The sequence below is a fragment of the Oncorhynchus keta genome, chromosome 29, assembly GCF_023373465.1.
Source record: "Oncorhynchus keta strain PuntledgeMale-10-30-2019 chromosome 29, Oket_V2, whole genome shotgun sequence".
In the NCBI taxonomy this organism is placed as follows: Eukaryota; Metazoa; Chordata; class Actinopteri; order Salmoniformes; family Salmonidae; genus Oncorhynchus; species Oncorhynchus keta.
In genome coordinates this window covers 31766645-31781115 of record NC_068449.1, presented here as the reverse complement: position 1 = coordinate 31781115, position 14471 = coordinate 31766645, and positions in this window count along the sequence as shown.

Below are 14471 nucleotides of genomic sequence, written 5' to 3'. Positions count from 1 at the left end.
CATATCCATACTGCAGCACTGTTCACTAAAGTGTCCCTTTCATGTCCCCAGCTGGCCACCAGCAATCTTGTTCTTTGGGTACCCTAGCTTGCGTGAAGACCACATGAAACATATGTGGACAACATCTGCCCAGACACTAGTCACAGAACAGAGGACCTACCAGCTGTCATGAGCAATGGAGAGCTATGATATGCCATCGTCAGGCTCATAGCACCACCATATGTAAAGTAAATAAATCCCATTCTAAAATAAGATAATACTACAATGATATTCCCTCCCTGTCACTTTTTCAGTTTATCCTGGATTTCATTGATTTGACGATGTACAGTAGCCATCTTACACAGTAACTGGAACCTGCCATGAATACATGAGAATCATACAGGAGGACTATGGATAGTCTGATGTAATTTCATTGGGCAAGGAGGCACGGCACACTGTAATGAGACTCAATGTATGCATCTTAAACGCAACACAAGTGGAGTTTATAAACTAAATAGCCACACAAGTTTTCTCTGCACTGTAATATAAGCAGTACTGTACGGCTATCTGAACTACCTGATTTACCTCATGTTTGTCAACAGCACTCTGAAGACACACAAGTGTTCCTTTGCCATGAGCTCCGAGATTACAGACTATTCCTCTCCTCCCCTGACAAGTTTCCTAAGGAAGTCTAAACAACAACCTAGATTTTCAACACCACACACCTCCTCCCCCTGAAGTCCACCACTATTCAGAGCTGGCGTTATACAAGCTAATTTAGCCAATTATACACAGGTGTGATGCTAATTCCCCTCTCACATCTCAGCTCCTGGCAGTAAAAATAGTATAATTACACATCTGTCCTGTTAGCTTCCTGTGCCTTTTCACTAGCTTCTGTCTCATTTGAAAAACACCTTTTCATATGAAAATACCATTTTGTTGTCTTGGTCTGACAAAATACAATGCTGCCTGTGGAGAGGAAGGAGTTGGTTTGTTGTGTGCTGGAATGTTACAGTTTCTCTTGTGTTTGGAGGATTCAATAGATTTTCTATGATTAGACACAGATTTACACAGATGAATACGCTTACCTGGTACTGTAATACTCTTCAGCATTTTGATAGATATAATAACAGGCGCTACATTGTTCACACCATGTGCAACTAATGTGCAGAAGTGTCTATAAGACCAGCTCATTTGACTATGAATATACATAACAATGGCAAAATAGTTAGTCGAAACCACACATCAGATCACACATCAACACATGTATATTTCAGACCTGACACAGAAATACATGTTACATGTTGTCTCAACCAACCTCACCTTCAACAAAAGCAAAGTGCAGTACATTGACATGAAAAACAATAGTGAAAAGGAGGTCTCTTCCTTAAAATGGTCTTTGTCGTGTTGACAATGGATTTATAGATTGGGATACAGTGCATTCGGAAAGTATTCAGACCCCTTCCCTTTTTTCACATTTTGTTACGTTACAGCCTTATTCTAAAATTCTTTAATTATTTTTGTTCTCATCAATCTACACACAACACCCCATAATGACAAAACAGGTTTTCAATATTTTAGCAAATACATAAAATAAAAAAACGACACCTTATTTGCATAAGTAATCAAATCCTTTTGCTACGAGACTTCAAATTGAGCTCCAGTGCATCCTATTTCTGTTGATCATCCTTGAGATGATTCTACAACTTGATTGGAGTCCACCTGTGGTAAATTCAATTGATTGAACATGATTTGGAAAGGCACACACCTGTCTATATAAGGTCCCACAGTTGACAGTGCATGTCAGAGCAAAAAACCAAACCATGAGGTTGAAGGAATTGTCCGTAGAGCTCCAAGACCGGATTCTGTCGAGACAGATCTGGGGAAGGGTACCAAAACACTTCTGCAGCAATGAATGTCCCCAAGAACACAGTGGCCTCCATCATTCTTAAATGGAAGAAGTTTGGAACCACCAAGACTCTTCCTAGAGTTGACCGCCCGGCCAAACTGAGCAATCCGTGGAGAAGGGCCTTGATCAGGGAGGTGACCAAGAACCCAATGGTCACTCTGACAGAGCTCCAGAGTTCCTCTGTTGAGATGGGAGAACCTTCCAGAAGGACAACCATCTCTGCAGCACTCCACCAATCACGCCTTTATGGTAGAGTGGCCAAACGGAAGCCACTCCTCAGTAAAAGGTACATGACAGCCTGTTTGGAGTTTGCCAAAAGGAAACTAAAGACTCTCAGACCATGAGAAACAAGATTCTCTGCTCTGATGAAACCAAACTCTTTGGCCTGAAAGCTAAGCATCACGTCTGGAGGAAACATGGCACCATCCCTACGGTGAAGCATGGTGGTGACCGCATCATGCTGTGGGAATGTTTTTCAGTGGCAGGGACTGGGAGACTAGTCAGGATCAAGGCAAAGATGAACGGAGCTAAGTACAGAGTGTCCTTGATGAAAACCTGCTCCAGAACGCTCAGGACCTCAGACTGGGGTGAACGTTCACCTTCCAATAGGACAACGACCCTAAGCACACACCCAAGACAACGCAGGAGTGGCTTCGGGACAAGTCTCTGAATGTCCTTGAGTGGCCCAGCCAGAGCCCAGATTTGAACCCGAAGGAACATCTCTGGAGAGACCTTAAAGTAGCTGTGCAGTGACGCACCCCATCCGAGCTGACAGAGCTTGAGACTCCCCAAATACAGGTGTGACAAGCTTGCAGAGTCATACCCAAGAAGACTCGAAGCTGTAATCACTGCCAAAGGTGATTCAACAAAGTACTGAGTAAAAGGTCTGAATATTTATATAAATTTGATATCAGTTTTTTATTTTTAATACATTTACAAAAATGTCTAAAATCCTGTTTTTGCTTTGTCATTATGGGGTATTGTGTGTATACTGATGGGACATTTTTTTTATTTAGAAAAGGCTGTAACGTAACAAAAGGGGAAGAAGTCAAGGGGTCTGAATACTTTTCGAATGCACTATACTTGTGATTCCATTATCTATTAGTTGGTTCCGAGTTTGCATGGACACAGGGCTCCACTCATATACACATACTGTAGTCTAAAGGCATAGCTCACTGAGACGCACTTTTTATGAGCCAAGTGGGAGGGCATACACAGGAGACCTCAAACCCATCATTAAATTCTACCACGTTTGATGAGTTAGAAGGACAAGACAGTCATATGACCACCAACCTTAACCCCGAATCCAACTCTCTCTCTCGTCTAAAATAAAGAGAGAAGTATTCAGACGTGATTATCAGGCTATGTCAGAGCTGTGAACTCAACCAGCCCCTGAAATTGAAAGCTGAGACTGAGGGGACAGTCCTTCCCTTTTGTAAGGAGTCAAATTAAATGATTCGGTCCCTAGTTAGTTGGTGCTTTCAATATTCGGATTGCTGTGGGGAATATAAGATTGACCCCACTCGCATGGCTTCGCGGTGCACATTTGTAACAGCTTGTGATATCTCATCTCATGTGGCTTGAGGAAATTGCTGTCTACACAAGCCAAATAATTCTGTCTCTTTGACCCCGAGTCTAATTATCAGCTTCAGCTCTCGGCTCACTAGGGTCCCCATGTCATCTCTCCAGCCCTGCCTGCCTCCTCACCCCCTCCCTCTCCCCTCAACGAAAATTGAGTTGTCTACAGAGTGATAAAATGTGACTGCTAATCAGAAATGTGAAAAGGCTCTGAGCCCTGAGACAGAGGCAGTCAAATAAGCCAGGTTGTTTGGCACAGCCACTCTCTCGCTCTCTTTATTTCCACTGAATAAATCTAAATCACACTAGTCTAAAGGCAGTCACACTGTTTGACTCTCCTTTCAAAACTCGACTCTTATTACAACCTGTCTATGGTTTCTGTCATGTAGGCATATCTGTGCATATACCTTTGGTTAATCACAAGACAATAAGGTAGCATTGTTAAAATAACAGTAACTAGTTTTGATAATTGTTACAGAAACATCTACTGTACCACTTTATGAGATATACATGTATTTTCCCATAGCAAAATCCTCTCCACAGATATTCGATCACCCAGGGTCGCACAGATACTGTGAATGATAAAGTTCTTATTTCTTTTAGTAAAGGTTATACCGCACTCTGAAGTCGGGGTGAAAGGTCACGCCAGACCTCCACATATGTAGCCTAATAAACAAGTAATTAGACACACATTAGTATTAGGTAGATGACTGTCTTATGATTGGAAGTGAAGGACTGTACTACACGCATCCAGGGTTCTATAGATCACTGTGATGTTATGATTGGATGTGAGGGTTGGGTGACAGGCAGGGTTGGTACTGGGATGGCCCGGATGGGCTCTCCCTTAGCCCTAACCCTGCATGTCATCCTCAGGGCACTGAGTTCCAAGGAGGGCGGAGCCTATGTTTGGGCTCTCCAGTGTCTCTCCACATGGCAGGGGTATCACTGACCACTGTTTCCCCACAAAGGAGAAACACCCTCTTTTTTTAAAACTGCCATATGAAAACAAACAGAGCGAGGGAGAGGAGCTGCACAGGCTGCTGAGAGCCCAGGATACTGCGGAGAGGTACTACCTTCACCTGTGCTTTACACTATTACTCACTACTTACTCAGTTGTGAAGCAAAAAAATCTAAATGTCCTCTGTTTAGGTATTTTTTGTATGGTTTGAGATAGTGTGAGGGGATTCAAGTATGTCATCTCAATGGAGAAGACTGGAGAAACATTTGATTAGTTAATGGTTTGGCAGTTAATCAGTTTATGGTGTTTGTTCCTCACATTGAAGAATAGCAATTGAATATGTTAGCAGTAGGTTTTACATTTGTCGTTCATGGTTATTTTTTAAATAATTTACCCAGCTATGTACTAGTTCACTTCAAACTAATATCGTTTTCAGTTCAGGTCCAAATCGCGAGAGTCATACCAGCTGCTTTGTGTATGACGGGAAACTTATAGAAGCCACCATTTACCTTTTCAACCTTTCAACTTTATTATAAAGAGGATATAGCTTCTCCCTCTTTTTGCCAATTTGAATCGCTCGAGATTGACTTGTCACTCTGCCCTCATGACTCTTCTTTGAATTAAATTAAGGGAACATTTCTGTAATGCGCCTTTGAATTTAACAGCACAGTGCTTCAGTGGAAATCTAATTTGAGAGAAAATGGCAACCCAGCTGTTCTTTTGACAGAGCAAAACCAAAACATGGGTTCTTTCAGCGCAACACACATAGTCCATCTTCATCTGCACATCAATGGGCCTCTTGGTGCATCACGCAGGGTTGTAATTACAGTAGTGTGGCAGTGCTAGGGGTAATTTACAGTCTCTATCTGGCGCGTCTCTCAGGTATTGGGGGGGAATGATTGCAGAGAGAGAGGATGGGGAAGGGGTGTGTGTTCCGCCTCTCTTACACAATGCCGCTGCTTTGTGTTGTTCCTGCCAGCAGCGTGCGTGCAGATGAGCTCCCATTAAATATCCAAATTTATTATGCAAACAAAAGGGGTTAATTGTCCACATATTTGCATGCAGTTGGGTAAATTAATTATGCAAGATTGTTTCATAGCAACCGCTCCGAGCCAGGCCGAGGGAGGAGCTGGGCTGGGATTGGTGGGTTTGGGGGCAAACAGGGTCAGGCTTGGATACAGACAGGACTGTAATGTCCTTTTCACATTACTTAGCCAAGCTGAGGCAGGCCAAGCGGAGCTGTACTGAGCTGGCCTAGTTACTCATCCAGCATAGTTGCTGGAGCCAGCACAGTACTGTCCTGGTTGGCTCCATAGTGTGAAAATGGAATAAGACAAAGATGTCAAAAAGAGAGCAGTTAAAAACAATAGGCAAACCTTGCATATTGAAAAATATTGATTGAAGCTTTAACACTCACTAAGACCAGGTCCTCTTGGCAGTAAGGAATTATGATAACAGTCCCCTTAATGATAGCAGCTAGAACTTTTAAGTCAGTAAAGGTACATAACATCTCTAGACTGTGAGTAGGTAAAGAAAAAAGTATTTCGATGCAGATAATTGGTGTGCCTCTCTGCACACTTAAACATCACATATGCAGCGCTGCAGGTATAGCAGTCATTTGAATAATGTATTAGGCTACTATTCATTTCTGCCGAGTCTTAATTGGTTCAGCTTGTCAATTAGCCATATATGTTAACACCTATGCAATCCCAAAAGACAAAGGAGTGAAACACTTTCTAAGGACCCCAAATTAATATTCAAAGCTGTAATATATCATTGTCAACGTCTTTAAAGTGTCAAATGGTTAACATATTATTAATTTAACAGCATGAATCGTGAAACAAATCAGCTCTCAAAAGTTAGACTGAACTGCAGTGGCTCAAAATACATAATATGCCCAGTGCTATATCATTCTGGATAGGAAGCAGCTGTGGGGCCGTCTGTAGTATATCCATCCATGTTGTTGTGCTAGCTGAACCTGCTGTCTGGCGACAAGAGGAGAGCGCAGAGCACGGCCGTGCGCACTACACATGCACCACAAGACAGTGTTAGTCAATCATTTGCCCACATTCTAGATATCCAGGGGATTAGTTGTGGGATTGCTGTGTAACACACTTGCCCTGCAGCGGGGAGCTGGGTCTGGATTGGCCAATGGGGAAGACATTTGGAATGGCAGTTTCGTCTGAGTCAAAAGGGTCTTGAACTTCACTACGGTGTACATCTTCCCCCGGGTGGGGGGTTGGTTGGCGTGACAACTCCAGACTCCTCATCCAGCCGTAGGATGGGTCATCTTCACGGGTTGGTGACCCTGTTTTACAGATGTATTTTCATTTAAGGTTTGCAGACGGTCTTTCGCAATACAGTAGACCTGGAAATCAGGACACGCATATCTCCAGACTATGTGCAGTGTCAGTGATGTAGTGGTGTTAAAATAGTTGGGTGATCGCTGTTCACAATGAATAAAGTAACGCTCCCTATAGTTTCAACATATTTTCAGTGTGTATGCCCTCCTCTACACCACTGACTGTAATCTACTATCCCCATGCATGAGTGTTTATCATTCATTCATAACTGCCAATCACCCACAGACGGACGACAACCGTCCAGACCTTGTGATCCTACGGTACTGCACGCCACCTGCTTAACCCAGGTGGCGTTAACTCCGGTTACCATGTGCTACTAGTTAAGCCCCCTTTGGATCAGGGGAATGACTCCTTGAGCATTTGGCCCCATATTTGACATCCACAAGGAGATCAGCACATGGCCTGCACTTGAACCAGCAGGACAATCCTTATCCCTATTGATAAAGCTTCACCTGGTTAATGTGATTACAATCCTGCCTGCCTGTCTGCCCCACAGCAAATCATGAAGTTGGACAGGACAATCTGGCAGTACAAATATTTTGCTCAATATAATATCAGAAACACTGTTGATTTTCTGTTTTGAGGTCAATATTTGTACGTTTATATAACAAGCAACAAGAATGCTGTAGCTGAGACGTACAATATAGTTCGACATCAATGTTTGATGGAGCCATGGCACAGCCTTTGTTTCAGAAGTCCTCCCTTAGTGTTTATCTTGGAGCACAGTGGGATTTTTCTACAAGAACTTAGTTCCTTAAGAACATAGTTTCATATCCAACTGTGGGGAAAAACAAGGAATTGTCTGCCATAAATAAAGCTGATTTTCAACCCCCCATTGTAATTGTTAGGCTTATGTTATGTCATAATGACATGACTGTTATAACGGTTGCTTTCACTGCAGTGCCTTTTGTGGGGAGATTTTCAGCGTTGCAGATGTTTTCCTTTACCCACAGATGTACAGTAAAATCCTGTCATTTTAGCAGACTTTGTTTTAGCTGTTTGAACAATGACATACAGTATTGATAAGTAATGTATTGATATGGTCATTTCAACGACATTGACAAATGGAGCTGTTACACTAATACATTTTGAACAGCTACATGTAGCGTTGTTGACAGTGTGACCATATTTAAGTCAAGACAATACTTACTAATATTTACTGAAATTTATGCAATACTGTGTAATCAATCCAAGGATGTCAGGCATATAGTAACTATTGTAATAATATACTAAACAAAAATATGAACAGCCTCATGCACAAGCATTTCGCTACACTCGCATTAACATCTGCTAACCATGTGTATGTGACAAATAAAATTTGATTTGATTTGATTTGATTTCAACGATTTTACTGAGTTACAGTTCCTATAAGGAAATCAGTCAATTTAAATAAATTCATTAGGCCCTAATCTATGGATTTCAAATGACTGGGCATGGGTGCAGCAATGGGTGGGCCTGGCTCCCAAGTGGGTGGGCCTATGCCCTCCCAGGCCCACCCATTGCTGCGCCCAATCAGAATTAGTTTTTCCCCACAAAAGGCTTTATTACACACCGAAATACTCATCAGCTGGTCAGACCATCCAGCAGGTGAAGAAGCCGGATGTGGAGGTCATGGGCTGGTGTGGATACACGTGGTCTGCAGTTGAGATGCCGGCCGGATGTACTGCCAAATTCTCTAAAATTACGTTGAGGCGGCTTATGGTAGAGAAATTAACATTCAATTCTCTGGCAACTGCTCAGGTGGACATTCCTGCAGTCAGCATGCAAATTGCACGCTACCTCAACTTGAGACATCTGTGGCATTGAGTTGTGTGAGAACTGCACATTTTTGTGACCTTTTATTGTCCCAAGCACAAGGTGCACCTGTGTGATGATCATCCTGTTTTATCAGCTTCTTGATATCCCACACCTGTCAGGTGGATTGATTTTCTTGGCAAAGGAGAAATTCTCACTAAATGCCCACTAAACAAATTTGTGCACAATTTGACAGAAATAAGCTTTTTGTGTGTATGGAAAATTGCTGGGATCTTTTATTTCAGCATGGGACCAACACTACATGTTGCATTTATATTTTTGTTCAGTAGTCTCTTTGAGAAACAGGATGTTTATTTGTGTTGCCTTACTAGAGTGTCAGTGTGACCGTATGAAAGAGGAAGTGAAGCAATATGTTGCCTAGAAACTAATGGAGGAATGAGAAACCCAATGTGCCCCTGTTTGAACTGTTGAAGGTAACCATTGGCAACAGCAAAATATTTCCCAGCTATTGTGTATTATTTTTGTCTTTTGACAATATCTTACTTTTGTGAGGCACAGCATTGTGTAAGTCCCAACAAAAGCAATATTGTATATTTTATGTACATTTTTATTGAATGGATTGTTCTTGCCACATACCTATTATGCTCAATCCTACTCGTACAGAATGCATAGTCATATTGTTGTGAGAGGGAGGGAGAGACACAATGAATAAAGGAAATCAATTGGAAAGAAAAGCATGTCTTTATTCCACATTGAATGTTTGGTTAAATCATTGAAATTCAAGTTATTAACATGGGCAACATTTGTCTTTTATTTAAAGGTCATACTTTATCTGTAGAATCAACAACCCAGTATCACAGATTATTGTGAAATAATAATAATTTCTTGGAAATTTGTGACGAGTACATGTTTGCAGTACACAATTTTCTATACAGTGCATTTCATTCACAGATAAGGACAGTAGTTGGTCGGGGAGGGCGTATAATGCGAACATCAAGCAACTCAAAATATATGGGTTCGAATCTCATCATGAATAGCATTTTCGCTACTTTGTAACTACATAGCATATTAGCTAACCCTTTAACTACTTATCTAGCATGTTAACTAACCTTAACCCCAGCTAACATTAGCCACCTAGCTAGTCTAGCTATTTTATTTAACTAGGTAAGTCAGTTAAGAAGAAATTCTTATTTTCAATGACAGCCTACTGGGGAACAATGGGTTAACTGCCTGTTCAGGAGCAGAACGACATATTTGAACTTTGTCAGCTCAGGGATTTGAACTTGCAACCTGTCAGTTACTAGCCCAACACTCTAACACTCTAACCACTAGGCTACTGTGCCGCCCCAGCTAATGTTTGCCACAAATCTGAATTTGTGCAATGTACACGAATGTGCTATGAAGAAGGAAAATCGTGTAACACACAAAATTTCTAATAAGTAATTTGTCTATTTCACAATAAGCTGTGATAGTGTGTTGAGCTTAATTGGTTGACTCTAGCAGTATTTTTTAAATATGTTTTTTTAGATCAGCTTTAATATTGTGGATAGATTGTAGCTTCCATCAATGTAATTGTCTGCATCATTTGAATCCTCTAATATATATATATATTATATATACACACTACCGTTCAAAAGTTTGGGGTCACTTAGATGTCCTTGTTTTGTAAAAAGCACATTTTTTGTCCATTTAAAATAACATAAAATTGATTAGAAATACAGTGTAGACATTGCTACTGTTGTGACCATTGTAGCTGGAAATGTAAATGACCATTGTAGCTGGAAATGTAAATGACCATTGTAGCTGGAAATGTAAATGACCATTGTAGCTGGAAATGTAAATGACCATTGTAGCTGGAATATCTACATAGGCCTGTGTTCCAATGGCACGTTGTGTTAGCTAATCCAAGTTGATTATTTTAAAAGGCTAATTGATCATTAGAAAACCATTTTGTAGTTATGTTAGCACAGCTGAATACTGTTATGCTGATTAAAGAAGCAATAAAACTGGCCTTCTTTAGACCAGTTGAGTATCTGGAGCATTAGCATTTGTGTGTTCGATTACAGGCTCAGAATGGCCAGAAACAAAGAACTTTCTTCAGAAACTCGTCAGTCTATTCTTGTTCTGAGAAATGAAGGCTATTCCATGCGAGAAATTGGCAAGAAACTGAAGATTTTGTACAACACTGTGTAGTAGTCCCTTCACAGAACAGTGCAAACTGGCTCTAACCAGAATAGAAAGAGGAGTGGGAGGCCCCGGTGCTCAACTGAGCAAGAGGACAAGTACATTAGAGTGTCTAGTTTGAGAAACAGATGCCTCACATGTCCTCAACTGGCAGATTCATTAAATAGTACCCGCAAAACACCAGTCTCAACGTCAAAAGTGTAGAGGTGACTCCGGGATGCTGGCCTCCTAGGCAGAGTTTCAAAGAAAAAGCCATATCTCAGACTGGCCAATAAAAATAAAAGATTAAAACGGCAAAAGAACAGATATTGGACAAATGAACTCTGCCTAGAAGGACAGCATCCCTGAGTCGCCTCTTCACCGTTGACATTGAGACGGGTGTTTTGTGGGTACTATTTAATGAAGCTGCCAGTTGAGCACTTGTGAGGAGCACTCAGTTTCTCTAACTAGACACTCTAATGTGCTTGCCTCTTGCTCAGTTGTGCACCGGGGCCTCCCACTCCTTTCTATTCTGGTTAGGGCCAGTTTGCACTCTTCTGTGAAGGGACATTCAGGTTATGTCGATATAGGACTTGTTTTACGGTGGATATAGATACTATAGGATATAGATGGATATAGATACTTTTGTACCTGTTTCCTCCAGCATCTTCACAAGGTCCTTTGCTGTTGCTTTGGGATTGATTTGCATTTTTCGCAACAAAGTATGTTCATCTCTAGGAGACAGAACGTGTCTCCTTCCTGAGCAGTATGATGGCTGCATGGTCCCAAGGTGTTTATACTTGCGTACTATTGTTTGTACAGATTAATGTGGTACCTTCAGGCGTTTGGAAATTGCTCCCAAGGATGAACCAGACTTGTGGAGGTCTACAATTTTTCTTGGCTGATTTCTTTTGATTTTCCCATGATATCAAGCAAAGAGGCCCTGAGTTTGAAGGTAGGCCTTGAAATACACCCACAGGTACACCTCCAATTGACTCAAATGATGTCAATTACCCTATCAGAAGCTTTGCTATATTCCTAGATTGAGGTAATTCCAAGGTCATTGTTCGAGACTAGCATTTTTCGAGGAGCACCAATCAAATACACAGATAGCTGCACCCCTATTAGCCTAGCCCTCCATCGCGCAGCCACCTAATCAATCGGGGTGGCATGTAGGCTAGTGGTTAGAGCATTGGACTAGTAACTGAAAGGTTGCAAGATTGAAGCCCCGAACTGACAAGGTAAAAATCCGTCATTCTGCCCCTGAACAAGGCAGTTAACCCACTGTTCCTAGGCCATCATTGAAAATAAGAATTTGTTCGTAACTGACCTGCCGAGTTAAATAAAGGTTAAAAAATATTTTAAATAGGGCAAAGTGGAATGTGTCCCAGCCAGGAAAATTGTCTCTCTCTCGAACCAGAGCCTGTTCATTATAAACTTAAAACACTTAGAGACAAAAGGCTCACTGCATCTCTCTCGCACTCTCTGCTTTCCATTCGCGTAAATGCTCTATAAATACAGTACCAACATAGCAATGCATAATTAACCAGGGTTCTGTCTTCCAAGCGTTCCTTCTTCCACACAGCTGGGTGAAGCAAGGGTTGCTTAGAGGGAAGTGGCGGGGTTAGGTTAAATTCACTCCACTTTGGCCTGTTAGTTGGCAAGCAATTCCCTGGATTATCTGGGCTGTCAGAATAAGGCATTATGTGTTTATTGACAACATTGGAAAACTAGCAACACCCACAGCTTAGGCTAGATGCCCACCAGTGGAAAACAATGCCACACAATTACAATGTACAGTTCTCTGGGGTCACGCTCAACAGGAAGATTATAAACTTTTACAGTGAAATGGTAATACCTTTATTTTTATGTAATCTCATCCACTGGGATGGAATGGACTGGCATGGGAAACTTATATTTGAGATTCTGTTTCCAATACCAATATCATTCCTTTTCAAATACTGTATCTACAAAAACAATGGGTCAAATCTAGAGAATTGTGTTGGATCTATATACAATATTTCGAATTTCTTTCGAATTGTTTTGGACATCAATACCTTTTATGTAACCAGTTATGTCAAAAACTCTTCAGAGAGGAGCTAAGGAAATCATGAGCGTCATGCGTGTGAGAAATTGACGGTCTGAATCACAGCTGGATCACCACTACTGTAATGGAATTAAATATTCCCCTTCCTCCTCTCAAATCAAAAAACATTAGATTTTTCACGTGCCGAATACAACAGGTAGAGCTTACAGGTGGTCCTGTAGCTCAGTTGGTAGAGCATGGCGCTTGTAACGCCAGGGTAGTGGGTTCGATCCCCGGGACCACCCATACGTAGAATGTATGCACACATGACTGTAAGTCGCTTTGGATAAAAGCGTCTGCTAAATGGCATATATTATTATTATTATATTATATTATTATTATATTATTATTATTATTATATTATTATTATAAATGCTTACAAGCCTTTAAGAACAATGTTATTTTAAGAAAATAGAGTTGAGAAATTATTTACTAAATAAACTCAAGTTCAAATTTTTTCAAACACAAAATAACAATACTGAGGCTATATACAGGGGGTACCGATACTGAGTCAGTGTGTGGGGGTTCAGGTTAGTCAAGGTAATATATACATATAGGTAGGGGTAAAGTGACAATGCATAGATAATAAACAGCGAGCAGCAGCAGTGTAAAAACATAGAGGTTTGGGGGTGCCAATGCAAATGGAAAGGTGGTCATTTGATTAATTGTTCAGCAGTCTTATGGCTTGGGGGTAGAAGCTGTTAAGGAGCCTTATGGACCTAGACCTGGTGCTCCGGTACCGCTTGACGTGCGATATTAGAGAGAACAGACTATGACTTGGGTGATTGGAGTCTGACAATTTTTTGGTCCTTCCTCTGACACCACTTTGTACAGGTCCTGGATAGCAGGAAGCTTGGCCCCAATGATGTACGCCTTACAGTCGGATGCCGAGAAGTTGCCATACCAAGCGGTGATGCAACCGGTCAGGGTGCTCTCGATGGTGCAGCTGTAGAACTTTTTGAGGATCTGGAGACCCATCCAAGTCTCCTGAGGGGGAAAATTTGTTGTCCTACCGATGCCCAGCCAACTGTACATTATCCGTGTCGTCGTTCAGCCACGACTCGGTGAAACATAAGATATTACAGTTTTTAATGTCCCGTTGGAAGGATAGTCTCGAACGGAGCTCCTCCAGTTTATTCACCAGTGATTGCACATTGCCCAATAGCACTGAGCGGGTTACCGACTCGCCCAAAAATTCTTACAAGACACCCTGATCTCCGCGCCCTGTTTTTCGTATTTTTTTTTATGCGAATGACGGGAATTGGGTCTTGTCTGAGAGCAACATTATATTCTTTGCTTCGGACTCATTAAAGAAAAAATCTTTGTCCAGCTCAAGGTGAGTAATCGCTGTTCTGATATCCAGAAGCTCTTTTCGATCATAAGATATGGTAGCATCAACATTATGTACAAAATAAGTTAAACAATGCGAGAAAACACACAAAATAGCACAATTGGTTAGGAGCCCGTAAAAAGGCAGACATCCCCTCCGGCGCCATTTTAATAAATCAAAGAGAGGAAAGAGAAAATAAATATGTCCTCTTGCTCTCTCCCTCTACTGTTTGTTCTCTAAAGTGTCAATTTGTAGTGGGAGGGAGTTCAGAGTAGTTGAGTCCTGCGTCTCTGCTCATATCCATGCTTCATTAAGCTGCAGCCAAAACCGCTCTGTGGTCTGCTCAGCCA